The sequence below is a fragment of the Salvelinus alpinus genome, chromosome 30 (genome assembly GCF_045679555.1).
Source record: "Salvelinus alpinus chromosome 30, SLU_Salpinus.1, whole genome shotgun sequence".
In the NCBI taxonomy this organism is placed as follows: Eukaryota; Metazoa; Chordata; class Actinopteri; order Salmoniformes; family Salmonidae; genus Salvelinus; species Salvelinus alpinus.
This window is the reverse complement of record NC_092115.1, coordinates 31,984,175-32,012,138: the sequence shown is the minus strand read 5'-3', so window position 1 is coordinate 32,012,138 and position 27,964 is coordinate 31,984,175. Positions and strand designations below refer to the sequence as shown.

Here is a 27,964-nt window from a genome sequence, read left to right as displayed (position 1 = left end):
ACCTCTTTGTGATGTCACAGTCTATTAGCAGCAATGGGACGAGGGGGTAGGCTGCTGAGGAGTCCCTGATGAACATGTTACCGTTGGACGTGATTGCACCGAAGAAGGTACGTTACGGACTGGGGAACTGCTCCTCTCCCCTGGAACAAGACCGGAATGGGTACATACACGCATACACACACACACACACACACACACACACACACACACACACACACACACACACACACCACACACACACACACACACACACACACACACACACACACACACACACACACACACACACACACACACACACACACACACACACACACACACACACAGGGATGGTTAACCGTTAATCGGTTCCCTGCTGAAAATGCATTTGACCAGCCATGCTTATCATTCAATAGGTTAATTAGCTTTTCATTGCTTCAGACCTGGAGAGAGAGTTCTTGCTCGGAACTGCCGGCAAAGGTCCAAAGTGGAAACCAGCAACAGTGGTCACACAAACAGGCCATGTGTCCTACACATTTCACAGACCAGAGAACATCATCTGGACGAGACACTTGGATCAACTGTTGCCAGGAACCAACCTCAGAAATGACTCTTGTCAAGTGACAAACCAAGATCAGCTACTGGAGACCTACCATGTCTACGAGCCATCACCTGAACATCCACTGCAGGACCTACACATTTGGAAAGTGCTCCAGACTCACCTGAACCAGGCAGAGTGCCTACTCAGGGTACTGTTGCACCCCATTGTGGGCATACACCATCACCACTCAGACTCAGAGACAATGTGACTGTAGACTCACCTGTACAACGTCATTACCCTTCAAGAGAAAGACGACCCCCTGAAAGGTTGACTATTTAGTTCAGACTAACCTCCGACATTGGGGCAGAATACACCCCAGGGTTAAGTCTGGGAACTCAGGCAGTCTACCGTCTTTCCCTAGTTCAGAAAAGGTTATTCTGAAAACGTCCTTTATTTACATTAAGAGAACAGTTATTTAAAAAGGAAAATAATATGCAAAACAGTGAATATTAACTTTTTCCTTATGAGGTATCAAAAGTAAAGGGGGAGGAATATGTTGTGTATTGATATTCTAGTTTGTCCCTTTAGGGCACCTGTAGTACCCCCCTGCTTACGTATATTGGATGTTTTTCAGTGGCAGGGACTGGGAGACTAGTCAGGATCGAAGGAAAGATGAACGGAGCAAAGTACAGAAAGATCCTTGATGAAAACCTGATCCAGATTGATGTCCTGACCGGACTGGGGCGAAGGTTCACCTTCCAACAGGACGACCCTAAGCACACAGCCAAGACAAAGCAGGAGTGGCTTCGGGACAAGTCTGAACATCTCTGGAGAGACCTGAAAATAGCTGTGCAGCGACGTTCCCCATCCAACCTGACAGAGTTTGAGAGGATCTGCAAAACTGGGAGAAAACTCCCCAAATACAGGTGTGCCAAGCTGGTAGCGTCATACCCAAGAAGACTTGAGGCTGTAATCGCTGCCAAAGGTGCTTCAACAAAGTACAGGGTCTGAATACTTATGTAAATGTGATATTTCAGTACAAAAAAAATGTAAGCTGTTTTTGCTTTGTCTTTATGGGGTATTGTGTGTACATTGATGAGGAATTTTTTTAAATTCCATTTTAGAACAAGGCTGTAACTTAACAAAATGTGGAAAAAGTCAAGGCGTCATTGTCGGATATTGACTCAAATGTGCTGACAGTGACTCCTCTGTTTCACCACGCTCCCCACCGGGTCTGCGATGCAGCAGACACACCAAATGGCAGGTGTCACATCACCAGAAATCTTCAACTTCAATTGCTCCACCGCCACACTTAACGCTAACCCAGAAATCACTCCTTTCAATAGTGCCATGTCTCGCACTTCCGTAGTGACAACACAAAATAATGAATGACACGTGTATACACTGACACCTTCCGCCGTGGAGTGATAAGGTGCCACTCCACAATTATTGCTGCTGTAAAGTGATTTTTTTTTATAGCAGGTTGACATTTATTGTCATGAGTCTTGACTCCCGCTTAAGTCAGCTGCAAAATTGGCTATGTAGTAAAAAAGTATGAAAACAAAATGGTTTAAGGTTAGGCGTGGGCATTAGGATTAGCAGTGTGGTTAAGTTTAGGGTTAGATTTCAAATCAGATTTTATGACTTTGTGGCTGTGCCAGCTAGTGACCATTCTGCATAGAATGGTCACTAGAATGTTTTTTTTGTCTCCATGACAAAAAAACCCGCTAACCTGCAATTTTTTAGATGACAAAAAAACATACTTTCAAAGTACAGTTTGTATCTATTAATTGAATGGATTTATTTGACCAGACAATTTCCTCTAGAAGACCCCTCTAGAACTACTACTTCTGTATAATAGTTCATGATTAATAAATAATAAATCACTATTGTCTTTAAATCCATAAATGCCTATATGCAATTATTATAACAGATAGAAAATTACAGTATGATGTCAATCGTTTTTCAATGCCACCTGTAAAAAACTGATCAGTAGGTGGAGAGTGGGTAGTCTGATCCCAGGCAGGCCTAGTGATAAGAGGTTGTCCTGGGTATATAATGGTCTATGAGCTCATACAATATGACTTTGGCTTGGGGTGAAAGGAGAATTGAGAAATTATTGGAACTGGCATTTGTTTTGGTGCTAGCAGTCACTGCAGGTGAGTGTGCATTAGAATGATATTTTTCAATTGTTTATTCTCAAAGCTATGACAGAAAAGTGAGAAAAAAAAGGGTCACTGAAATGATAGAATCCTATGTGGTTTGCAAAACATGGATTGTAGCTCATAAGATAGGGCATATGTGGATTTTCTCATTACCTGTAATGAACCTGAGCGGACGCTATTTTGTGATGCTGTTTTTGAGCGATCACTTACACTGCCAGTCATTATCTCTGTATGTATTCATTAGTCTCAGGTTGTGGCATACCCACTTACCTCCCCAGCACCAGCAGTGTTGTGGATGGGGAAGAAGCTCGGCCCTACAGCTGGCCATGGCAGGTAAGACTGGGAATTACAGTATGAATAAGCGTACAGCGTAATGATAAACTTACATTGATTGCGTTGTTAATGAGTTATTACACACAAAAAAAAGTATCATACTGTAAATAGACAAATTTTTGTAACATACGTTTTTGGAGACATACGTAGACACATATACAGTATTTTAGCATAATCTCACAAATGTCCCCAGTCCTGAACTAATTACACCACATATCTTGACCTACAAGTCCCTTTATATGACCTGAATTGCTGATTAGGGACCTGCCTGTTTTTCGATTTGTAACTTATCCGATGAGAGCACATAATGCATACTTTTCATTCCTGGTTTATTAATATAGACTCACACACACATGCACACACACACAATTATGTTACTGTTTAGACCCATGTATGGGTTTGCCATTTATTCTTAGGTTTCTCTGGAGTCGTTCTTCCCCACCTGCGGAGGTATGCTCATCGCTGATAACTGGGTTATGACGGCTGCACACTGCATTACACGAGTCCAGCATGCAATATGCCATGCAAATGGCTGTATGAGTCTATCAAATATAGCTAGTATCATAATAGGCATCCAATAAATAAATAGGGCTGGGGTATGACAGAAACATTGAACACCTTTATATATAGGCTCTCCTGCTGCTCTATGAAACCCTGACAAAAACTGTTCCCATAATGTTCCCTGAGAAGCTTTCTCTTACACACTCCTTAGCAATCACCAAACTAGGGCATAACAAACACTGATACTCTTTCTGCCCTACCAGCACGTGGCACTGTAAGACCAAATGCGGCACTCGTCAGCGGAGTAAAATAAACATTCGCTTCACCTGTAGCCTAGTCGCCCCAGGCCTGTTTGTGCTGTATAGAGAACTAAGGCTGTTGGGAATTGGCTATACAGCACAAACAGATCTGGGCCAACCAGGTTACTTCACCAGTGTTTCTGCATATTTTTCACCTGTGTTCTTCCCTTTGATCTGATCCAGGTTTCCACACATACAGAGTGGTCGTGGCAGAGCATGACATGAATACAGAGGAGGGTTATGAGGAGTCCATCATGGTGGGCAAGATGATCCTCCATCCTGACTGGAACGATAACTGTGTCTCATGTGGGTAAGGCCTTCATGCTCCTTCATGATCTGCCCAGAAATATAGTACACAACAGGTTCTAATAATGAGTCACTTTCAGAGTCAAACAGCTGAATAAATAATGGCAGACGGTGTTGAAACGCACTGGGCCAGCGACAGAACAGAACATGATACTGTTATCATCGACCTTTGCTGTTTAAACATGGGCTGTAACAAAACAGACAGAACTCATATTGTCAAAGTCAGTCATAAGATCCTCTTGCCCTGACAGTGTTGCCCTTTTCCTTTGGTGTTTGCTTTCTCCTATTACTTTCAGGAACGACATTGCCCTCCTGAAGCTGGTGAGGAGTGCTGTGATCAATGACAAGGTCCAGCTGGCCTGCCTTCCAGAGAACGGTGCCATCCTTACCCACAACCAGCCCTGCTATGTCACCGGCTGGGGGCGCATCTACTGTAAGACACTCAATGCAGCCCATGTCAAATACTGTTTGTTTACTTTTACTGCTGTCTCACTTTATTAGGCATTATGTAGGCATCTAATGCCAAAATGTAGCCATAACACATTATGATGGCAAACATATAGGGCTACATGATTATACAGTGTTGTTTGTTTTACTTGTTCGTTCTCTCTCTCTCACTCTCCCTCTCTCAGCTGGTGGTGCAGCAACCAACCACCTGCAGCAGGCCCTGCTTCCTGTGGTGGAGCACAGTGTCTGTAGCCATAGTGACTGGTGGGGCAGCTCTGCAAAGACCACCATGATCTGCGCTGGCGGAGAGAGCAAGTCCGCCAGTCATGTGTGTAGAGGTCACCAAATTGGATGAATGCATTCTAGTTGAAAGTTTTATTAGTCGTATGCACAGGATACCCATGGTATACATCATCCAACGAAATGCTTACTTGCATGTCCCTTCTCGACAATGCAACAACAAGAAGACATAATAAAATATAAGAATATGAACATAAAGTAAATGGCTCAGCAGAATAAGCATTTATTAAGCAGGAAGGTCCAATTTATAATCCAATATTTACATGTGTTTTGGAGAATGGGGGGCAAGTGTTCAAATTGTACACTTTTTAGCAATAATAATACTATTCTGGTAGCAGCAGTTGTGATGTGTGCTGTAGTATGAATGTACAGTATGTGTGTGTGTGGATGAGTGCATGTCTGTGTGGGTGTGTGCGTGAGTGAGTGAACGCAGGTGTGTACAGTGCATGTTTGTCGTGTTTTGTGTATGTACTACCGTCAGACATTTTTTTATTATTTCCAATGTGTCTAGTTGCTTTTTTCCCCATCTCCTCCACCCTTGTGTCTCCCCAGGGTGATTCAGGTGGGCCACTGAACTGTCAGGGCAGATGGTAGGTGGTATGTCTAGGGTGTCACCAGCTTTGCGAATGGTAAAGGCTGCAACATCCCCCAGAAACCCACTGTCTTCACCCGTGTTGCCTCCTTCATCCTCTGGATCAGTCAGGTGAGTTATGACGTAATTTATGAGGCACCAGGCCGAGGCTGTCTAGCTGCTGAGTAATATCACATAGTTAAAATAATGGCACCCGAGACCTAGTAGGGATTAACCGACTGAACTGTGGTGCAGCAGAACTGTTGCAACAGCACATGGATTGCAAGAGAGTTGGTGTAAAAAAAAAAGCCAAGTGGCAGTGCATAGGAGGCTAGGGGGCAGTATCCTGAATTTCCGGATGACTAACATGCCCAAAGTAAACTGCCTGTTACTCAGGCCCAGAAGCTAGGATATGCATATAATTGATATAATTGGATAGAAAACACTCTGAAGTTTCTAAAAAAAACTTTTAAAATAATGTCTGTGAGTACAACAGAACTGATATGGCAGGCAAAAACCTGAGGAAAATCCATTCAGATTTTTTTTTCTTTAGGTCTCAGACCTTTTCAATGCTAGCCTATGGGATATACAAACAAATAGGACCCAGATTGCAGTTCCTATGGCTTCCACTAGATGTCAACAGTCTTTAGAAAGGGTTTCAGGCTTGTTTCTTGAAAAACAAACAAGTAGTTGTAGTTTATCCAAGGTGTTCTCATCATGACAGGGAGACTTTTGGTGTGCTCTTTGTTATTTTCCTTTTCTATTGAACACCGTTCTTTTCGTCTAAAATATTATCGTTTATTTACATATTAGGGTACCTGAGGATTGATTAGAAATATTGATTGACTTGGTTGGACGAAGTTTACCGGTAGCTTTTTGGATTCCTTTGTATGCATGTTGAAGGAGTGGATTACTGAAATCAATGGCACAAACTAAACTGACTTTTTGGATATAAAGAAGGACTTTATCGAACAAAACAAACATTTGTTGGGTAGCTGGGACCCTTGGGATTGCAAACAGAGGAAGATCTTCAAAGGTAAGTTATTTATTTTATAGTTATTTGTGATTTTTGTTAAGCCGGTGCTGGTTGGAAAAGTATTTTGATGTGGGTGCGCTGTCCTCAGATAATTACATTGTATGCTTTTGCCGTAAAGCCTTTTTGAAATCTGACAACGCGGTTGGATTAACAAGAAGTTATGCTTTTAAATGATGTAAGACACTTGTATGTTCATAAATGTTTAATATTACAATTTTGTAATCTTCACCAGATGTTGTCGATTTTGATCCCGCTAACGGGATCCGATCCCTAAGAGGTTTTAACTTTAAGGTCATTTGTCTTTTGCTTGCAGACAATGGCTCAAAACTGAAGAAAAACCCTATACCTTACATATAATGACCTAGAGTACTAGATGATTAAATGCATTATAATAAAATGTGGTAATTACTGTTCCTCTGTTTCTATATATTGGACAAAATATATCCTCATACTGTTATGTGAGAGAATATATATTTTTTAATGGTAACAATATACAATACAATATTATATTTATTTATTTAACAAAGTGATAACATCATTGAACCACTTACATATCTGTTCAATCTAACCCTGGAATGTAATGAAATTCCAAAGATCTGGAAATCAGCATTTGTCCTACCACTTTTAAAAGGGGGAGATCCAACATTTTAAAATAATTATAGGCCAATCTCAAAGCTGTCACCCCTGGTGAAAATACTTGAAACCCTTGTAAGTGAACAGCTAAACGAGTTTTTATTTACTAACTCTATTTTATCAATGTACCAATCGGGCTTCAGGCAGAAGCATACAGTTACAGCAGCCATGAAGGTTTTAAATGATATCACTGAAGCCCTTGACAAAAAACAGCACTGTGTCTCACTTTTTATTGATCTCTCTAAGGCTTTTGATACAGATGATCATGCTATACGAAGGCAGAGATTGTTGAGTGTAGGTCTTTCGGAGCATGCAGTTGCATGGTTTGCTAACTATCTGTCTGATATAACTCAGATAATTTGATGGGCTTATGTCTGTTAAATTGTCTGTCCTTAATGGTGTGCCCCAAGGCTCTGTACTTGGTCCTCTCTTATTCACTATTTATATAAATTATTTAGACAAAAATGTCCAAAATGCACAAATTCATTTTTATGCTGATGATACTGTTATTTACTGTTGTGCCTCGTCTCTTACAAAAGCTTTCCAGAACTTGCAAACTGCTTTTTATACTGTTCAACATACCTTGTGTCAATTGAAGCTTATCCTCAATACTGACAAAACTAAACTAATGGTGTTTTCTAATGCAAGAAATAGACCTCTGAACCTTTCACCTATTACTACATGTCAGGGCAAGGAGATTGAGGTTGTAACCTCATATAAATATCTTGGAATTCTAATTGATGACGGCCTCTCTTTTAAATTGCATATTCCACAACTTACAAAAAAATTGAGGCTGAAATTGGGATTTTATTTTTGTAATAAGGCCTGTTTTTCTTTTGAAGCCAGAAGGAGGCTAGTATCAGCTACATTTATGCCTTTACTAGACTATGGGGATATTTTATATATGAATGCTTCCACTCAGTGTTTGAGATCAATTGACACTCTTTACCATGGCACTTTGAGATTTATTTAAAACTGCAAAACCCTTACGCACCACTGCACTTTGTATACCAGGGTTGGCTGGCCTTCTCTAGTCACTCGTAGGCTCAGTCACTGGTATACTTTTATTTACAAAGCCATTTTGGGTTTACTACCTTTTTATTTGGGCATTTTTATTGTTCAGAAATGTGGTGGGTACTCTATTCGTTCGCTGGACTTTATCCTGCTAACTGTTCCAAATGTCCGAACTGAATTTGGTAAAAGGGCTTTTATGTACTCTGCGCCATCGTCTTGGAACACCTTACAAAATAATTTTAAACTGGAAGAACTTGTCCCGATTGGTATTTTTAAATCACTGATGAAGGATTTTGAGGCTGATTCCCTGACCTGTCAATGTTTTTAATTTGCTGTTTTTGATTTTGTTATACTCTTGTGAATTCAATGGTTTTTACTAGATTACTTGTAGTTTTTCATGTTGTGTGTCTGTAATTTTTGTAATGACTTAGTGCTGCCTATCTTGGCCAGGACGCTCTTGAAAAATATATTTTAAATCTCAGTGAGCCCTTCCTGGTTAAATAAAGGTTAAATAAATAAAATTAAAATAAAACTGAACTCAAAATTGGTCTTTGTCATTAGTGTTTGATTCGTGTTAGGGTTAGGGTAGTCAGGGTTAGGGTTAGTCAGAATTTTTTAAAGCTTCAGCCTAATAACCCTCACAGTAACCTTGACAGATGCCAGAGGTTATGGATAGGGCTGTTGCGGTGACTGTGTTACACCCACACCGGCTTTCATGAGTCATGAAGGCAGTCAAATTTCACGTGACTGTTTAGTCACGGTAATTAGGCTTCTCCAAGCTCTGATGCAGCTGAAAGGCATTAGTAGCCTACCAAACTTGCTAACTGCCTTGTACTCAGAACTCGATTGTCCCTCTAATCACTCTGACATCAATGTAAACGTAATCAAAAATCTAATCACTTCATGAGAGCCCATGAGCTCATGTTGCACAACATTTCTATAGGCTATTAAATTGCGCGAGAAAACAGAGTGATGGCCTTTACTAAAAAGAGGAGGATCCCATCAGCTTTCTATAGACTAGGCCTACTATATTTATTTCTCAACTTTCCTAATATTAAGCACATTGTTTATCTTAACAATAGGAGTATAGGAGTATATCCTACCTGGCTGGCATGAAAATCAACCACAGGAAAAGCGTCCTCAATTCGCTATTTAAGTGCATAGATGACATACATTTTTTCACGCTGTCCCTGTTTCGAGACAGGTGCGTGATAATGGTCCATTCTAAATAAAAACAAATTTCACACATACAGTGGGGAGAACAAGTATTTGATACACTGCCGATTTTGCAGGTTTTCCTACTTACAAAGCATGTAGAGGTCTGTAATTTTTATCATAGGTACACTTCAACTGTGAGAGACGGAATCTAAAACAAAAATCCAGAAAATCACATTGTATGATTTTTAAATAATTAATTTGCATTTTATTGCATGACATAAGTATTTGATCACCTACCACCAGTAAGAATTCCGGCTCTCACAGACCTGTTAGTTTTTCTTTAAGAAGCCCTCCTGTTCTCCACTCATTACCTGTATTAACTGCACCTGTTTGAACTCGTTACCTGTATAAAAGACACCTGTCCACACACAATCAAACAGATTCCAACCTCTCCACAATGGCCAACACCAGAGAGCTGTGTAAGGACATCAGGGATAAAATTGTAGACCTGCACAAGGCTGGGATGGGCTACAGGACAATAGGCAAGCAGCTTGGTGAGAAGGAAACAACTGTTGGCGCAATTATTAGAAAATGGAAGAAGTTCAAGATGACGGTCAATCACCCTCGGTCTGGGGCTCCATGCAAGATCTCACCTCGTGGGGCATCAATGATCATGAGGAAGGTGAGTTATCAGCCCAGAACTACACGGCAGGACCTGGTCAATGACCTGAAGAGAGCTGGGACCACAGTCTCAAAGAAAACCATTAGTAACACACTACACCGTCATGGATTAAAATCCTGCAGCGCACGCAAGGTCCACCTGCTCAAGCCAGCGCATGTCCAGGCCCGTCTGAAGTTTGCCAATGACCATCTGGATGATCCAGAGGAGGAATGGGAGAAGGTCATGTGGTCTGATGAGACAAAAATAGAGCTTTTTGGTCTAAACTCCACTCGCCGTGTTTGGAGGAAGAAGAAGGATGAGTACAACCCCAAGAACACCATCCCAACCGTGAAGCATGGAGGTGGAAACATCATTCTTTGGGGATGCTTTTCTGCAAAGGGGACAGGACGACTGCACCGTATTGAGGGGAGGATGGATGGGGCCATGTATCGCGAGATCTTGGCCAACAACCTCCTTCCCTCAGTAAGAGCATTGAAGATGGGTCGTGGCTGGGTCTTCCAGCATGACAACGACACGAAGCACACAGCCATGGCAACTAAGGAGTGGCTCCGTAAGAAGCATCTCAAGGTCCTGGAGTGGCCTAGCCAGTCTCCAGACCTGAACCCAATAGAAAATCTTTGGAGGGAGCTGAAAGTCCGTATTGCCCAGCGACAGCCCCGAAACCTGAAGGATCTGGAGAAGATCTGTAGGGAGGAGTGGGCCAAAATCCCTGCTGCAGTGTGTGCAAACCTAGTCAAGAACTACAGGAAACGTATGATCTCTGTAATTGCAAACAAAGGTTTCTGTACCAAATATTAAGTTCTGCTTTTCTGATGTATCAAATACTTATGTCATGCAATAAAATGCAAATTAATTACTTAAAAATCATACAATGTGATTTTCTGGATTTTTGTTTTAGATTCCGTCTCTCATAGTTGAAGTGTACCTATGATAAAAATTACAGACCTCTACATGCTTTGTAAGTAGGAAAACCTGCAAAATCGGCAGTGTATCAAATACTTGTTCTCCCCACTGTACATTATTTAGTATATGTAAAGACAAGATTTAATCAAGAATAGCCTATCACTTGTGAACTATATATTATCACTTGTAAATTATGCCCAGCATAGGAAACTCCCTTTTTTTGCGTAAAAATAAATAAATTGTCACACACCTCATGTAGCCTCTCCCATAGGCCTATATGTGTATATAATGTTTGTAATCACAACCAAAGTGGCCAAATAACTTCTTAAAATGAAGCACATTAATCCGCTTTACAAAGGGTTTAGAGTGTTAATATCATACATAAGCAACGCATGAGTTTCAAGTTTGGGGAAAATCATTTTCACCATAAAAATGCACCTTTATAATAAAAACATTACATTCATAATTGCATTTGCGGTCACTTTTGATAATGGTGTTTTCCGCTAATGGAACATTCTCTTATAGCCTACTACCATGTGCACACTGCTGCTCTTGTAATGGGAAGAAATAGCCTAATAGTTTATCAACATTTTAAGCTAAACGTTTTAATCTGTTGCGTCAGCCACATTGCTGCTAGTGGTTCTATTAATATGGGATCTATTGCACCCCACAAATCAAATCAAATCAAATTGTATTTGTCACATACACATTGTTAGCAGATGTTAATGTGAGTGTAGCGAAATGCTTGTGCTTCTGGTTCCGACAGTGCAGCAATATCTAACAATAATATCTAACAGTAATATCTAAACAAGTAATCTAACAATTCCCCAACAACTACCTAACACACACAAATCTAAAGGGGTGAATGAGAATATGTACATGTAAGTATGGATGAGCGATGGCGAAGGTGCAATAGATTATATAAAATACAGTATATACTTGTGATATGAGTAATGTAAGATATGTAAACATTACTAAAGTGGCATTATCCAAATGGCATGACCTGGTACTCATAATGTCCACTGGCTGTGTTGAAGGCTGTCTTCCACTCATCCCCCTCGCGTATCCGAACCAGGTGGTAGGCATTCCGACGGTCAAACTTGGAAAACATGGTAGCCCCCTGGAGAGGTTCAAATGCTGAGGAGAGGAGAGGTAGGGGGTAACGATTTTTGACAGTGATATCGTTAAGTCCCCGGTAGTCAATGCACGGGCACAGGGTCTTGTCCTTCTTCTCCACAAAGAAAAACCCTGCGCCGGCAGGAGATGCAGAAGGACGGCCGGCCCCAGTGGCCGGAGACTCCTGTATGTACTCCTCCATAGCTTTGGTCTCTGGTCCAGGCAGAGAATACAATCAACCTCGAGGTGATGTGGTGCCTGGGAGAAGATCAATGGCACAATCATAAGGACGGTGCGGGGGAAGGGAAGTAGCACGTGCCTTACTGAACAATTCCAGGAGGTCATGGTATTCTGTGGTGAAAGCAGAGACATCCACAGTCTAGCTAACATCCTGAGGAGCACGACTTGGGGAAGGCTGTGCTGCTTGAAGGCAATGGAATGGCAAAAAGGACTCCAACCCAGGATGGAGCTTGTGGTCCAGTCAATCACAGGATTGTGTTTTGTAGCCAGGAAAATCCCAAAACGACTGGAACATGGGGAGATGCAATGAGGAGGAACAGTATGGTCTCACTGTGGTTACCAGAAACCCGTAATTGAACGGGCACAGTACTATGGGTGACTTCCCCTATAGAGCGGCCGTCCAGTGCCCTAGCATCCATGGGCACAGAGAGAGGCTGAGTGGGAATACCAAGCTCCGAAGCTATAGAGGCATCCACTAGAGACAAGGGTTTCAAGGGCAGGTAGCTATAAAATGCCCTGCCCCTTCACAGTACAGTCAACAGTTATTATTCATCCTCCGTGAGCGCTCCCAAACTGATAGTCTAGTTCTTCCCAACTGCATAGGCGCAGGAGTATCCAACTCACCCGTCGTAGATTCACGAGAGAGCTCGGGGGACTTCGACTCCTCTCGTAAAAGCTGCCTTCAGAAACTTCCGGATTCCATAGGAGGTGAACGTGGCATATCGGGTGCACGAGTGTGCCCAAGACCAAACCGCCTCTCACTCTTGTGTTCCTTTAGGGTCCATCAATTTTAATGGTTAAGGCGATAAGAGTCGAGGTCCACTGGCAGTTCCCGAGCAGCTAGCTCATCCTTTACCTCCTCAGATAATCCGTGCAGAAAGTATCGAAAAGAGACTCCGGATTCCAGGCACTCTCGGCGGCCAACGTGCGAAAGTCCACCGCGCGAAAGTCCACCGCGTAGTCTGCCACACTACGGAGTTTTGACGTAAGTCAAGCAGTTTGCTGGCCGCCTTTCTCCCAGATGCCGGAGACTCAAAAACTTTTCTCACCTCTGCCATGAATTCCTCCAAATGACCGCAAATGGTAGATTGTTGTTCCCAAACTGCCGTAGCCCAGGAGAGCGCCGTTCCCGACATTAGCGTAATTATATACGCTATCTTCGATCGGTCTGTAGAAAATGAAGAGGGCTGTAGCTCAAAAATAAGCGAGCACTGAGAAAGAAAACCCCGGCAGGTACCAAGATTCCCCGAATATCTCTCTGGAGGAGGTAAGCGGGGTTCACGTGGAGCCGGGATAGGCTGTACAAACTCACCACAGATAGGGAAAAAAATACTGGTTGATTGAGGTTTTTCAGAGGTGGCAGACAGTCTCTGAGCTAACTCCCTGATTTGCTCCATAATAGCCTTCAACCCATGGTTGTGGCGTTCCGTCAAGGAACTGAGCCCTTCCAAAAGGCCATGTAGCAACTCCTGATGTCTCCCAATGGTGGCTCCCTGCAGGGAGACAGCTTGGTAGAGCTGGTCCAAGTCTGCTGGGTCTGTCATGGCCAGTCCGTACTATCTAGGCACAATGCGAGACCCAAATGCAGACACAGGAGGCAGATGGTTGGAGTCTTACAATGTTTATAATCCAAAGGGGTAGGCAAGAGAATGGTCGTGGACAGGCAAAAAGGTCAAAACCAGATCAGAGTCCAGGAGGTACAGAGTGGCAGACAGGCTCGTAGTCAAGGCAGGCAGAATGGTCAGGCAGGCGGGTACAAAGTCCAGAAACAGGCAAGGGTCAAAACCGGGAAGACTAGAAAAAGGAGAATGAAAAAAGCAGGAGAACGGGAAAAACGCTGGTTGACTTGGAAACATACAAGATGAACTGGCACAGACAGACAGGAAACACAGGGATAAATACACTGGGGTAAATAAGAGACACCTGGGGGGGTGGAGACAATCAGAAGGACAGATGAAACAGATCAGAGCGTGACAGTATCCCCCTCCCCAGGGACGCCACCTGGCGTTCTACCTGGGCACATCCCAGGTTGACCGGGGTGTCGGCAATGGAAATCGGCGATGAGGGCCGGATCCAAGATGTCTTTAGCAGGAACCCAGCACCTCTCCTCCGGGCCATAACCCTCCTAGTCAACCAGGTACTGAAAACCCCTGCCCCGTCATCAAACCTTCAGGAGGGGTCTCACCGTATACACTGGCTGGCCACTGACAACCTGGGGGGAGGGATGGGCCTGGAGACAGAAGACAAAAGACAGTGAGACACAGGCTTTATCCTAGACACATGGAAGATAGGGTGAATATGGAGGGTACGGGGTAACACAAGACGGACAGCAGTGGAACTCAGGACTCTGGAGATGGGAAAAGGACCAATGAACCGGGGAGACAGCTTGCGGGACTGTGGAAAGCCGTACCCTCTGCCCAGTGCGGTAGCGGGGAGCTGGGGTCCGGCGACGGTCCGCTTGTCGAAGATACCTGTCCAGATGGGATAGGACAGTCTGCATGGTGTGATGGTGATTGCGTCGTCTGTGGACCTGTTGGGGAGGTATGCAAACTGAAGTGGGTCTAGGGTGGCCGGTAAGGTGAAGGTGATATGATCCTTGACTAGTCTCTGAAAGCACTTCATGATAACAGAAGTGAGTGCTACGGGGCTGTAGTCATTTAGTTCAGTTATCTTTGCCTTCTTGGGTACAGGAACAATGGTAGCCATCTTGAAGCATGTGGGGACAACAGACTGGGTTAGGGAGTGTCCGTAAACACACCAGCCACCTGGTCTGCGCATGCTTTAAGGACGTGGCAGGGATGCCGTCTGGGCCAGCAGCCCTGCGAGGGTTAACTGTCCCAGACTATGTTTGGAATATTTATTTCTTGCACAGAATACAATCGGTCGACTTTTGTACTATGGGGGATAGTAGATTGACATAGGCTAGTGCTTTTGCTGTTCGTTAGGCCCACTCATCTTGTTGGCTGATGAAAAGTAAATGTGGACAGTTCTTCCAATATCTTCAATATGCACCTCAGCATTGGATAAGGATGATTGCAATTGCGTCCCTGATGTGTCTGTCTTCACTTGTAGCCTGTGTGAAAGACCCAATCACCTGATGTAGAGCCATGTGAGTGAGATGCGGTTAAAATTGCACAGCACTCAGAGAGAAGGGCACAACGACCCCTGGCCGCAAAAGGCATGGATTTTTTTAGGGTGCATTACGGCCACAAAGGGGATGCCGCCGTGAAATTCAAGGCATTACATTTTGAATGAGAGACTAATGAAGTGTGTACAGCCTGCGCAAAAAAACAAAGCAGAGTTCATGCCTTCAAGCGACTTTTTTCAAATCATCATTAGTTGCATCATGCAGCCTTAGAATGTACTACAAATAAAACATATAACCCAATGTTTGTAGAACAACTAAAGTAACTCTATATTAAGTGCATAGGAGTACATGTTTCTTTGTTAACTGCTCAACACAGAATAGCTGCATGTGTACACTCCCTCAAATCGTTTGGAGAACATATTTATATTTTATTCAGCTTTGTTCAATTGTATTCTTCATACTATAAAATCATTCCACAGAATTCTAAGCAAATCTTGTCTGCTAAATGAACTAGTGTAGCCCACCGCCATTTGGCATAGCCACATCAGGACCTAACATAAGGACAACTCAGAGTATGCTGTTCTTTTCTTCTGAAATAGACTACATTTTCTTCATATCATGCTTCTTTAGACCTGTCTAATATAAATAATGGATGTATTGTGATGGTGTAGGCTATATTACATGGATAGCCTACAAGCCACTGTGTGGATGCCAGGAGATGCTAAATGTGTTTATGTTAATTACCGGTCAATTACTGTGAGACCGACTGTTATTTTCCTGACAATCACCGGCTGACAAAATTTTGTGACCACCACAGCCCTAGTCATGGGTCAACCTCAAAGGTCTGGCATCCTGATGAAGTGGCAGGCCTGGGAGAGATACAGCTTGAGGAAGGGCAGAGCAATCTGCCATACCGTCCAGTCAGAACATCCCATAACCTGGTCTATACCTGTTTGAGTAGTAAGAGTTGACTCCTGACAGGCACAGAACAACTGTCTGTATGAGCTGGAGACACACACATAAAAACTTAGACGAGGTGCAGACCAAAGGAAAATAAGAAAGTAGGTTACTCTGACACAGAGCACAGCATACAGCTGCCACAGGCCAAAGTAAGTGTTCCCTGGGATGATCCCTGGGATGATGGTAAAGGATAACTGCAATAGTTCTTGACCAACTTGGCTTGTGACGGCAAAAGTGAGACGTTCTCCATTTCCCCTTGCCTTTTTAAAAGCATCCTCATCTTATACTTTTACATTAATGTGGTTGCTACCATGATTACGGATAATCCTTAATGAATCGTGAATAATGATGAGTGAGAAAGTTACAGACGCACAAATATCCTACCCCCAAGACATGCTAACTTCTCACCATTACATTAACAGGGGAGGTTAGCATTTTTTCAAAGTATTATATTTATGCCTCTGTAACTTTCTCACTCATCATTATTCACGATTCATTCAGTACTATCCGTAATCATGGTAGCATCCACATTAATGTAGGAGTGTTTAGAAACATATTCTATTCTTAATAAAAGTGTCTCCAAATGACACAATACATTATTTACCATTTATTTCTATTGGGCACCAAATAATCTGAAACAACCAAAACAAACAGCAAATGCATCCAACAAATTTGTAGTCACAAGCTTGATGTAGTCATTGCGTGCTACAAATGAATATGGGACCAAAATACCTCACTTTTGACTACTTTAATACACATGTGAAAGAGCACTTCCGGGTTGGAGCGAGTAGTCGCATTTCGCTTCGCTCCACAGGTAGTATTACATTTCATTTCCTTTCATTTTTTATTTTTTTATTTCATTTCACCTTTATTTAACCAGGTAGGCTAGTTGAGAACAAGTTCTCATTTGCAACTGCGACCTGGCCAAGATAAAGCATAGCAGTGTGAACAGACAACACAGAGTTACACATGGAGTAAACAATAAACAAGTCAATAACATGGTAGAAAAAAAGAGAATCTATATACAATGTGTGCAAAAGGCATGAGGTAGGCAATAAATCGAATAATTACAATTTAGCAGATTAACACTGGAGTGATAAATCATCAGATGATCATGTGCAAGAAGAGATATTGGTACTGGTGTGCAAAAGAGCAGAAAAGTAAATAAATAAAAGCAGTATGGGGGGTGAGGTAGGTAAATTGGGTGGGTAGTTTACAGATGGACTATGTACAGCTGCAGCGATCGGTTAACTGCTCGGATAGCAGATTTTTAAAGTTGTTGAGGGAGATAAAAGTCTCCAACTTCAGAGATTTTTGCAATTCGTTCCAGTCGCAGGCAGCAGAGAACTGGAAGGAAAGGCGTCCAAATGAGGTTTTAGCTTTAGGGATGATCAGTGAGATACACCTGCTGGAGCGCGTGCTGCGGGTGGGTGTAGCCATCGTGACCAGTGAACTGAGATAAGGCGGCACTTTACCTAGCATAGCCTTGTAGATGACCTGGAGCCAGTGGGTCTGACGACGAACATGTAGCGAGGGCCAGCCGACTAGGGCATACAGGTTGCAGTGGTGGGTCGTATAAGGTGCTTTAGTAACAAAACGAATGGCACTGTGATAAACTGCATCCAGTTTGCTGAGTAGAGTGTTGGAAGCTATTTTGTAGATGACATCGCCGAAGTCGAGGATCGGCAGGATAGTCAGTTTTACTAGGGTAAGTTTGGCGGCGTGAGTGAAGGAGGCTTTGTTGCGGAATAGAAAGCCGATTCTTGATTTGATTTTGGATTGGAGATGTTTGATATGAGTCTGGAAGGAGAGTTTGCAGTCTAGCCAGACACCTAGGTACTTATAGATGTCCACATATTCTAGGTCGGAACCGTCCAGGGTGGTGATGCTAGTCGGGCGTGCGGGTGCAGGCAGCGAACGGTTGAAAAGCATGCATTTGGTTTTACTAGCGTTTAAGAGCAGTTGGAGGCCACGGAAGGAGTGTTGTATGGCATTGAAGCTCGTTTGGAGGTTAGATAGCACAGTGTCCAAGGAAGGGCCGGAAGTATATAGAATGGTGTCGTCTGCGTAGAGGTGGATCAGGGAATCGCCCGCAGCAAGAGCAACATCATTGATGTATACAGAGAAAAGAGTCGGCCCGAGAATTGAACCCTGTGGTACCCCCATAGAGACTGCCAGAGGACCGGACAACATGCCCTCCGATTTGACACACTGAACTCTGTCTGCAAAGTAGTTGGTGAACCAGGCAAGGCAGTCATTAGAAAAACCGAGGCTACTGAGTCTGCCGATAAGAATATGGTGATTGACAGAGTCGAAAGCCTTGGCCAGGTCGATGAAGACGGCTGCACAGTAATGTCTTTTATCGATGGCGGTTATGATGTCGTTTAGTACCTTGAGCGTGGCTGAGGTGCATCCGTGACCGGCTCGGAAACCGGATTGCACAGCGGAGAAGGTACGGTGGGATTCGAGATGGTCAGTGATCTGTTTGTTGACTTGGCTTTCGAAGACCTTAGATAGGCAGGGCAGGATGGATATAGGTCTGTAACAGTTTGGGTCCAGGGTGTCTCCCCCTTTGAAGAGGGGGATGACCGCGGCAGCTTTCCAATCCTTGGGGATCTCAGATGATACGAAGGAGAGGTTGAACAGGCTGGTAATAGGGGGTGCGACAATGGCGGCGGACAGTTTCAGAAATAGGGGGTCCAGATTGTCAAGCCCAGCTGATTTGTATGGGTCCAGGTTTTCCAGCTCTTTCAGAACATCTGCTATCTGGATTTGGGTAAAGGAGAAGCTGGGGAGGCTTGGGCGAGTAGCAGCGGGGGGGGCGGGGCTGTTGGCCAAGGTTGGAGTCGCCAGGAAGAAGGCATGGCCAGCCATTGAGAAATGCTTGTTGAAGTCTTCGATTATCACGGATTTATCGGTGGTGACCGTGTTACCTAGCCTCAGTGCAGTGGGCAGCTGGGAGGAGGTGCTCTTGTTCTCCATGGACTTTACAGTATCCCAGAACTTTTTGGAGTTAGAGCTACAGGATGCGAATTTCTGCTTGAAAAAGCTGGCCTTTGCTTTCCTGACTGACTGCGTGTATTGGTTCCTGACTTCCCTGAACAGTTGCATATCGCGGGGGCTCTTCGATGCTATTGCAGTTCGCCACAGGATGTTTTTGTGCTGGTCGAGGGCAGTCAGGTCTGGAGTGAACCAAGGGCTATATCTGTTCTTGGTTCTGCATTTTTTGAACGGAGCATGCTTGTCTAATATGGTGAGGAAGTAACATTTAAAGAATGACCAGGCATCCTCAACTGACGGGATGAGGTCAATATCCTTCCAGGGTACCCGGGCCAGGTCGATTAGAAAGGCCTGCTCGCAGAAGTGTTTTAGGGAGCGTTTGACAGTGATGAGGGGTGGTCGTTTGACCGCAGACCCGTGGCGGATACAGGCAATGAGGCAGTGATCGCTGAGATCTTGATTGAAGACAGCAGAGGTGTATTTGGAGGGCAGGTTGGTCAGGATAATGTCTATTAGGGTGCCCATGTTTACGGATTTAGGGTTGTACCTGGTGGGTTCCTTGATGATTTGTGTGAGATTGAGGGCATCAAGCTTGGATTGTAGGACTGCCGGGGTGTTAAGCATATCCCAGTTTAGGTCACCTAACAGAACAAACTCTGAAGCTAGATGGGGAGCGATCAATTCACAGATGGTGTCCAGGGCACAGCTGGGAGCTGAGGGGGGTCGGTAGCAGGCGGCAACAGTGAGAGACTTATTTCTGGAGAGATTAATTTTTAAAATTAGAAGTTCGAACTGTTTGGGCATAGACCTGGAAAGTATGACAGAACTTTGCAGGCTATCTCTGCAGTAGATTGCAACTCCTCCCCCTTTGGCAGTTCTATCTTGACGGAAAGTGTTATAGTTGGGTATGGAAATCTCAGAATTTTTGGTGGCCTTCCTAAACCAGGATTCGGACACGGCAAGGACATCAGGATTGGCAGAGTGTGCTAAAGCGGTGAGTAAGGCAAACTTAGGGAGGAGGCTTCTGATGTTGACATGCATGAGGCCAAGGCTTTTTCGATCGCAGAAGTCAACAAATGAGGGTGACTGGGGACATGCAGGGCCTGGGTTTACCTCCACATCACCCGAGGAACAGAGGAGTAGTAGGATGAGGGTGCGGCTAAAGGCTATCAAAACTGGTCGCCTAGAGCGTTGGGGACAAAGAATAAAAGGAGCAGATTTATGGGCGTGGTAGAATAGATTCTGGGCATAATGTGCAGACAGGGGTATGGAGGGGCGCGGGTACAGCGGAGGCAAGCCCAGGCACTGGGTGATGATAAGAGAGGTTGTATCTCTGGACATGCTGGTCTCAATGGGTGAGGTCACCGCATGTGTGGGGGGTGGGACAAAGGGGGTATCAGAGGTACGGAGAGTGGAACTACAGGGTCCATTGCAAACCAAAACAATGACAATGAAAACTAGCCTGAACAACAGTATGCAAGGCATATTGATATTTGAGAGAGACATACAATAAGGCATAAAGTGATTGCAGGTCTTGATTGGGAGAGCTAGCTAAAACAACAGGTAAGATAACAACAGGTAAGATAACAGCAGCAATAACAGGGTGCTAGTCTGACACAGCAACAACAGGTAAAAAATGGCGATGACTAGGCAGAGAGGGTCGGATTAACTACACACAGATCCTGAGTTAAAGCACAGAGCCGACAGATAAGACACAAATAAACAGAATGGAGTACCGTGAATTAATGGACAGTCAAGCATGCATCAGCTATGTAGCCACGTGATCATAGTGTCCAGGGGGCAGCCGTAGATGGAGCAGAGGAGGCCTCCACTAAGCTAGCACGCGGCGTGTAAAGTTAGTAGCCCGGGGGGTGGTCTGCTCAGACGGAGGGGGTCTGCTCAGACGTGGTTGTGTCGACAGAGAATCCAAGCCAGATGGCGATGGCGAAAGAGAGGTTGTGAATTGTAGAATAGTGTTTGCTAACTGGTGCTAGCTTCGTGGCAGTGGCACTAGCTCTTCAGCTAGCCGGCAGATGGGCCTAGCTCGAGGCTAGCTCAAGGCTAACTGGTGCTTGCTTCGGGACAGAGGTGTTAGCCAGTAGTAGCCACTCGGTTGCAGCTAGCTAGCTGTGATGATACGGTGTAATTGTCCAGAGCTTGCGTCAGGAATCCGGTGATGTGGTAGAGAAAAAGCAGTCCTATATGCTCTGGGTTGATATCGCGCTTGCAGCTAGCCGGCAGATGGGCCTAGCTCGAGGCTAGCTCAAGGCTAACTGGTGCTTGCTTCGGGACAGAGGTGTTAGCCAGTAGTAGCCACTCGGTTGCAGCTAGCTAGCTGTGATGATACGGTGTAATTGTCCAGAGCTTGCGTCAGGAATCCGGTGATGTGGTAGAGAAAAAGCAGTCCTATATGCTCTGGGTTGATATCGCGCTGCAGCTAGCCGGCAGATGGGCCTAGCTCGAGGCTAGCTCAAGGCTAACTGGTGCTTGCTTCGGGACAGAGGTGTTAGCCAGTAGTAGCCACTCGGTTGCAGCTAGCTAGCTGTGATAATACGGTGTAATTGTCCAGAGCTTGCGTCAGGAATCCGGTGATGTGGTAGAGAAAAAGCAGTCCTATATGCTCTGGGTTGATATCGCGCTTGCAGGTATCGGCCCGGTATTGAAGCTGGCTGTGTCCGAGTTAAGGGCGAAGACCGCAGCAGTGGCTAACTGACTACTAGCTAGTAGCTAGTTATCTGGCTAGCTTCTGATTGGGGTTAGTTTACGGTTCTAAAGTATATAAAAAATAGCAGGTCCGTACCACATTGGGTGAGGCGGAATGTAGGAATGTATATTCAGTTCCTCGATGGAAAGTGAAATTAAAATAAATACGAAATGTATACGAAAAATACGAATACTATTTACACGGGACAAGACAGGACAAAGACACATCCGACTGCTACGCCATTCTTGGATTTACATTACAGTACAACGGTTTGATTTGTTTGATCTTAGCAATTTTTTCTTAGCTAGCTACATAGCCGTCTTTGTATCAAAGATAATTGTGTAGTTTAGAGTAATTATCGAGGTTAGCTAGCCAGCTATTTTCGTCCTTCTAACGTAGTCAACACTGCTAGCTAGCCAGCTAGTCAACTTCTACCGAATAGTAGCACTGTAGAAACTATTACATTACAACGGAACGACTTGATTAGTGTAGTGTTAGCTAGCTACATAGTTGTCTTTGCTGTCTTTGTATCTAAGATAATTGTGTCGTTTAGAGTAATTATCGAGGTTAGCTAGCCAGCTATTTTCGTCCGCCGCGCCGCCGTTCTCCTACCTAGTCAACACTGCTAGCTAGCCAGCTAGCTAGCCAGCTAGCCAACTTCTACCGAATAGCAGCACTGTAGAAACTATTAGATTACAACGGAACGACTTGATTAGTGCAGTGTTAGCTAGCTACATAGTTGTCTTTGCTGTCTTTGTATCCAAGATAATTGTGTAGTTTAGAGTAATTATCGAGGTTATCGAGGTTACCTAGCCAGTTATCGAGGTTACCTAGCCAGCTACACTTTCAAACAAAGTCAACAACGCAGCCACTGCTAGCTAGCCTACATCACCGCCAGCAGTACTGTATCATTTTAGTCAATAAGATTTTTTGCAACGTAAGCTTAACTTTCTGAACATTCGAGACGTGTAGTCCACTTGTCATTCCAATCTCCTTTGCATTAGCGTAGCCTCTTCTGTAGCCGGTCAACTATGTGTCTGTCTATCCCTCTTCTCTCCTCTCTGCACAGACCATACAAACGCTTCACACCGCGTGGCCGCTGCCACTCTAACCTGGTGGTCCCAGCGCGCACGACCCACGTGGAGTTCCAGGTCTCCGGCAGCCTCTGGAACTGCCGATCTGCGGCCAACAAGGCAGAGTTCTTGGCACTGACGGAAACATGGATTACCACAGATAACACTGCTACTCCTACTGCTCTCTCCTCGTCTGCCCACGTGTTCTCGCACACCCCGAGAGCTTCTGGTCAGCGGGGTGGTGGCACTGGGATCCTCATCTCTCCCAAGTGGACATTCTCTCTTTCTCCCCTGACCCATCTGTCTATCGCCTCCTTTGAATTCCATGCTGTCACAGTTACCAGCCCTTTCAAGCTTAACATCCTTATCATTTATCGCCCTCCAGGTTCCCTTGGAGAGTTCATCAATGAGCTTGACGCCTTGATAAGTTCCTTTCCTGAGGATGGCTCACCTCTCACAGTTCTGGGTGACTTTAACCTCTCCACGTCTACCTTTGACTCATTCCTCTCTGCCTCCTTCTTTCCACTCCTCTCCTCTTTTGACCTCACCCTCTCACCTTCCCCCCCTACTCACAAGGCAGGCAATACGCTTGACCTCATCTTTACTAGATGCTGTTCTTCCACTAATCTCATTGCAACTCCCCTCCAAGTCTCTGACCACTACCTTGTATCCTTTTCCCTCTCGCTCTCATCCAACACTTCCCACACTGCCCCTACTCGGATGGTATCGCGCCGTCCCAACCTTCGCTCTCTCTCCCCCGCTACTCTCTCCTCTTCCATCCTATCATCTCTTCCCTCTGCTCAAACCTTCTCCAACCTATCTCCTGATTCTGCCTCCTCAACCCTCCTCTCCTCCCTTTCTGCATCCTTTGACTCTCTATGTCCCCTATCCTCCAGGCCGGCTCGGTCCTCCCCTCCTGCTCCGTGGCTCGACGACTCATTGCGAGCTCACAGAACAGGGCTCCGGGCAGCCGAGCGGAAATGGAGGAAAACTCGCCTCCCTACGGACCTGGCATCCTTTCACTCCCTCCTCTCTACATTCTCCTCTTCTGTCTCTGCTGCTAAAGCCACTTTCTACCACTCTAAATTCCAAGCATCTGCCTCTAACCCTAGGAAGCTCTTTGCCACCTTCTCCTCCCTCCTGAATCCTCCTCCCCCCCCCCCCCCCTCCTCCCTCTCTGCGGATGACTTCGTCAACCATTTTGAAAAGAAGGTCGACGACATCCGATCCTCGTTTGCTAAGTCAAACGACACCGCTGGTTCTGCTCACACTGCCCTACCCTGTGCTCTGACCTCTTTCTCCCCTCTCTCTCCAGATGAAATCTCGCGTCTTGTGACGGCCGGCCGCCCAACAACCTGCCCGCTTGACCCTATCCCCTCCTCTCTTCTCCAGACCATTTCCGGAGACCTTCTCCCTTACCTCACCTCGCTCAACAACTCATCCTTGACCGCTGGCTACGTCCCTTCCGTCTTCAAGAGAGCGAGAGTTGCACCCCTTCTGAAAAAACCTACACTCGATCCCTCCGATGTCAACAACTACAGACCAGTATCCCTTCTTTCTTTTCTCTCCAAAACTCTTGAAAGTGCCGTCCTTGGCCAGCTCTCCTGCTATCTCTCTCAGAATGACCTTCTTGATCCAAATCAGTCAGGTTTCAAGACTAGTCATTCAACTGAGACTGCTCTTCTCTGTGTCACGGAGGCACTCCGCACTGATAAAGCTAACTCTCTCTCCTCTGCTCTCATCCTTCTAGACCTATCGGCTGCCTTTGATACTGTGAACCATCAGATCCTCCTCTCCACCCTCTCCGAGTTGGGCATCTCCGGCGCGGCCCACGCTTGGATTGCGTCCTACCTGACAGGTCGCTCCTACCAGGTGGCGTGGCGAGAATCTGTCTCCGCACCACGTGCTCTCACCACTGGTGTCCCCCAGGGCTCTGTTCTAGGCCCTCTCCTATTCTCGCTATACACCAAGTCACTTGGCTCTGTCATATCCTCACATGGTCTCTCCTATCATTGCTATGCAGACGACACACAATTAATCTTCTCCTTTCCCCCTTCTGATAACCAGGTGGCGAATCGCATCTCTGCATGTCTGGCAGACATATCAGTGTGGATGACGAATCACCACCTCAAGCTGAACCTCGGCAAGACGGAGCTGCTCTTCCTCCCGTGGAAGGACTGCCCGTTCCATGATCTCGCCATCACGGTTGACAACTCCATTGTGTCCTCCTCCCAGAGTGCTAAGAACCTTGGCGTGATCCTGGACAACACCCTGTCGTTCTCAACTAACATCAAGGCGGTGACCCGTTCCTGTAGGTTCATGCTCTACAACATTCGCAGAGTACGACCCTGCCTCACACAGGAAGCGGCACAGGTCCTAATCCAGGTCCTAATAACTTGTCATCTCCCGTCTGGATTACTGAAACTCGCTGTTGGCTGGGCTCCCTGCCTGTGCCATTAAACCCCTACAACTCATCCAGAACGCCGCAGCCCGTCTGGTGTTCAACCTTCCCAAGTTCTCTCACGTCACCCCGCTCCTCCGCTCTCTCCACTGGCTTCCAGTTGAAGCTCGCATCCGCTACAAGACCATGGTGCTTGCCTACGGAGCTGTGAGGGGAACGGCACCTCCGTACCTTCAGGCTCTGATCAGGCCCTACACCCAAACAAGGGCACTGCGTTCATCCACCTCTGGCCTGCTCGCCTCCCTACCTCTGAGGAAGTACAGTTCCCGCTCAGCCCAGTCAAAACTGTTCGCTGCTCTGGCACCCCAATGGTGGAACAAACTCCCTCACGACGCCAGGTCAGCGGAGTCAATCACCACCTTCCGGAGACACCTGAAACCCCACCTCTTTAAGGAATACCTAGGATAGGATAAAGTAATCCTTCTAACCCCCCCCCCCTTAAAAGAGTTAGATGCACTATTGTAAAGTGGTTGTTCCACTGGATATCATAAGGTGAATGCACCAATTTGTAAGTCGCTCTGGATAAGAGCGTCTGCTAAATGACTTAAATGTAAATGTAAATGTATGTAAGTTAATTTGTCCAAATACTTTTGGTCTCGTAAAATGGCGGGAATATGTACAAAAAGTGCAGTAATTTCTACATGGTTCACCCAATATGGATAAAAATACCCTCAAATTAAAGCTGACAGTCTGCACTTTAACAACATAGTCATTGTATCATTTCAAATCCAAAGTGCTGGAGTACAGAGCCAAAACAACAACAAATAATGTCCCTGTCCCAATACTTTTGGAGCTCATTGTATATACACTTACGTCAAGGGGTCTTACAATTCAAAATCAAATAGCAAAATTATTCTATGGACAGATCATTCTATATCTTTGGACAGATCATTGTCAAGGTGGCATGTCATCACCATTTTTTTGTGACACTAAACCCCCTAGGCCAATTCCCGACGTCGTCACACATATCCGTTTCACACATATCCGTTTCATTAGTCAAGCAGTGAGGAAATTTCATCACCCCTGGTAAAGCCCTATAGAGAAGCAGGGTACAGTAAATCTCTGCCCTGCCCCTGACTGACCAACAGCTGAATCTCATGAAAGGGCCAGTGGAAGGGATGTTAATGTCTTTTAGTCTTATGTTTCTCCCTGGCCTAGTGGACCTTGGTTCAAATAGTATTCATTTTCTTTGAAAGCAGCGCATTATTTGAGTTTCTGGCGCAATGGAGCCGATGGAATAGTTCTACAAATACAAACTCTCCAGACAGTCAAAGTATCTGAAAGAAAACAATTACTGTTTGAACCCAGGTTTGTTCCCTTGTGATCCATGTGAGGGGTGTGTGTGTTGCCAAGCTGTCCCTACTGTTTTCCATCCATCCCCCTTCAATCCCCACCCATACTTCATCTATCTGAAATACAGAGTTAGCCTGTACTCATTGTGACATGAGGCCTAAATTGTCCAGAGCTTCACTGGCGGCTTTCCAAGGCAAAGAGCGATAAACAGAGGTTACTGGCTAACTGTAGATGGCTTAGAAACAAATGCAGGTTGGTGTTTATTGGGATGAATCTTGTCCTGGAGGAAGAGCGATTTCTACTCGATCTGCCAGAGGCAAAGTCAAAATTTGAGTAATATCGGGAAAAATGTATGAAAACTAAAATTTTCTTTTTCGTCTTAATTTAAGGTTAAGGTTAGGCATAAGGTTAGCATTGCGGTCAAGGTTAGGTTTAAAATCAGATTGTATGACTTTGTTGCTATGTCAGCTAATGACTGCCCTGCAGAGCTGCCTTCAGTGCATGAGTCATCCCAATAAATGCCAAACTGCGAAACAAATCCAGACAAAAGCTTGGTTGACCAAAGTCGCTTGTTTTAAGTTTCATAGTTAAAATTGCTTAATTTAAATATCCTTCACGCTAACAACACTTAATAAAGCAGTATCCGATTGTGTTCACATAAGAGAATAGTGATCTACGTAGGTCTACATACAATGACATGAATGAATTTCAGCCATGTTTTTGTCATGACAAAATATTAAATACACTACATTTACCATTAGGGCTATAGCTGGTAAAAACATCCATCCTGCATTGTCTTGCAAGTTTTGAGATAAAAGTCATGCTGCTGCAGAGCTGGGTCTAGGTTATATTTGTGTTCCTGTTGTAAAGCTAAGATATTTAAATACTTTCTGGGGCGACTTCCGAGGAAAGTCTAGCTCTTTTAACTCCATAGGCTAACTTAAGAACTTAAGATCAGTCAGTACCCCAGCACCCCCAGCCTAATGAACCCACCATTGTGGTGACGTTCTAACCTAGTCCCTGATCTGTTTTTCCTGCCTTATCAACATTTTATGCTGTGACAATGACCATATAAGTTGGCAAGACAACACAAAACAGGTCTGGGACCAGGCTAGCAGGTTTGGGGTCTATTTCAATTCCAGTCAGTTCAGAAAGTAAGCC

General features: G+C 44.9%; 1 pseudogene; it reads left to right on the top strand.

Annotated features, from left to right (window-relative positions):
- The first annotated feature begins 2,586 nt into the window (after positions 1-2,586).
- Positions 2,587-8,663, top strand: LOC139559981 (proproteinase E-like; annotated as a pseudogene).
- Positions 8,664-27,964: the final 19,301 nt, after the last annotated feature.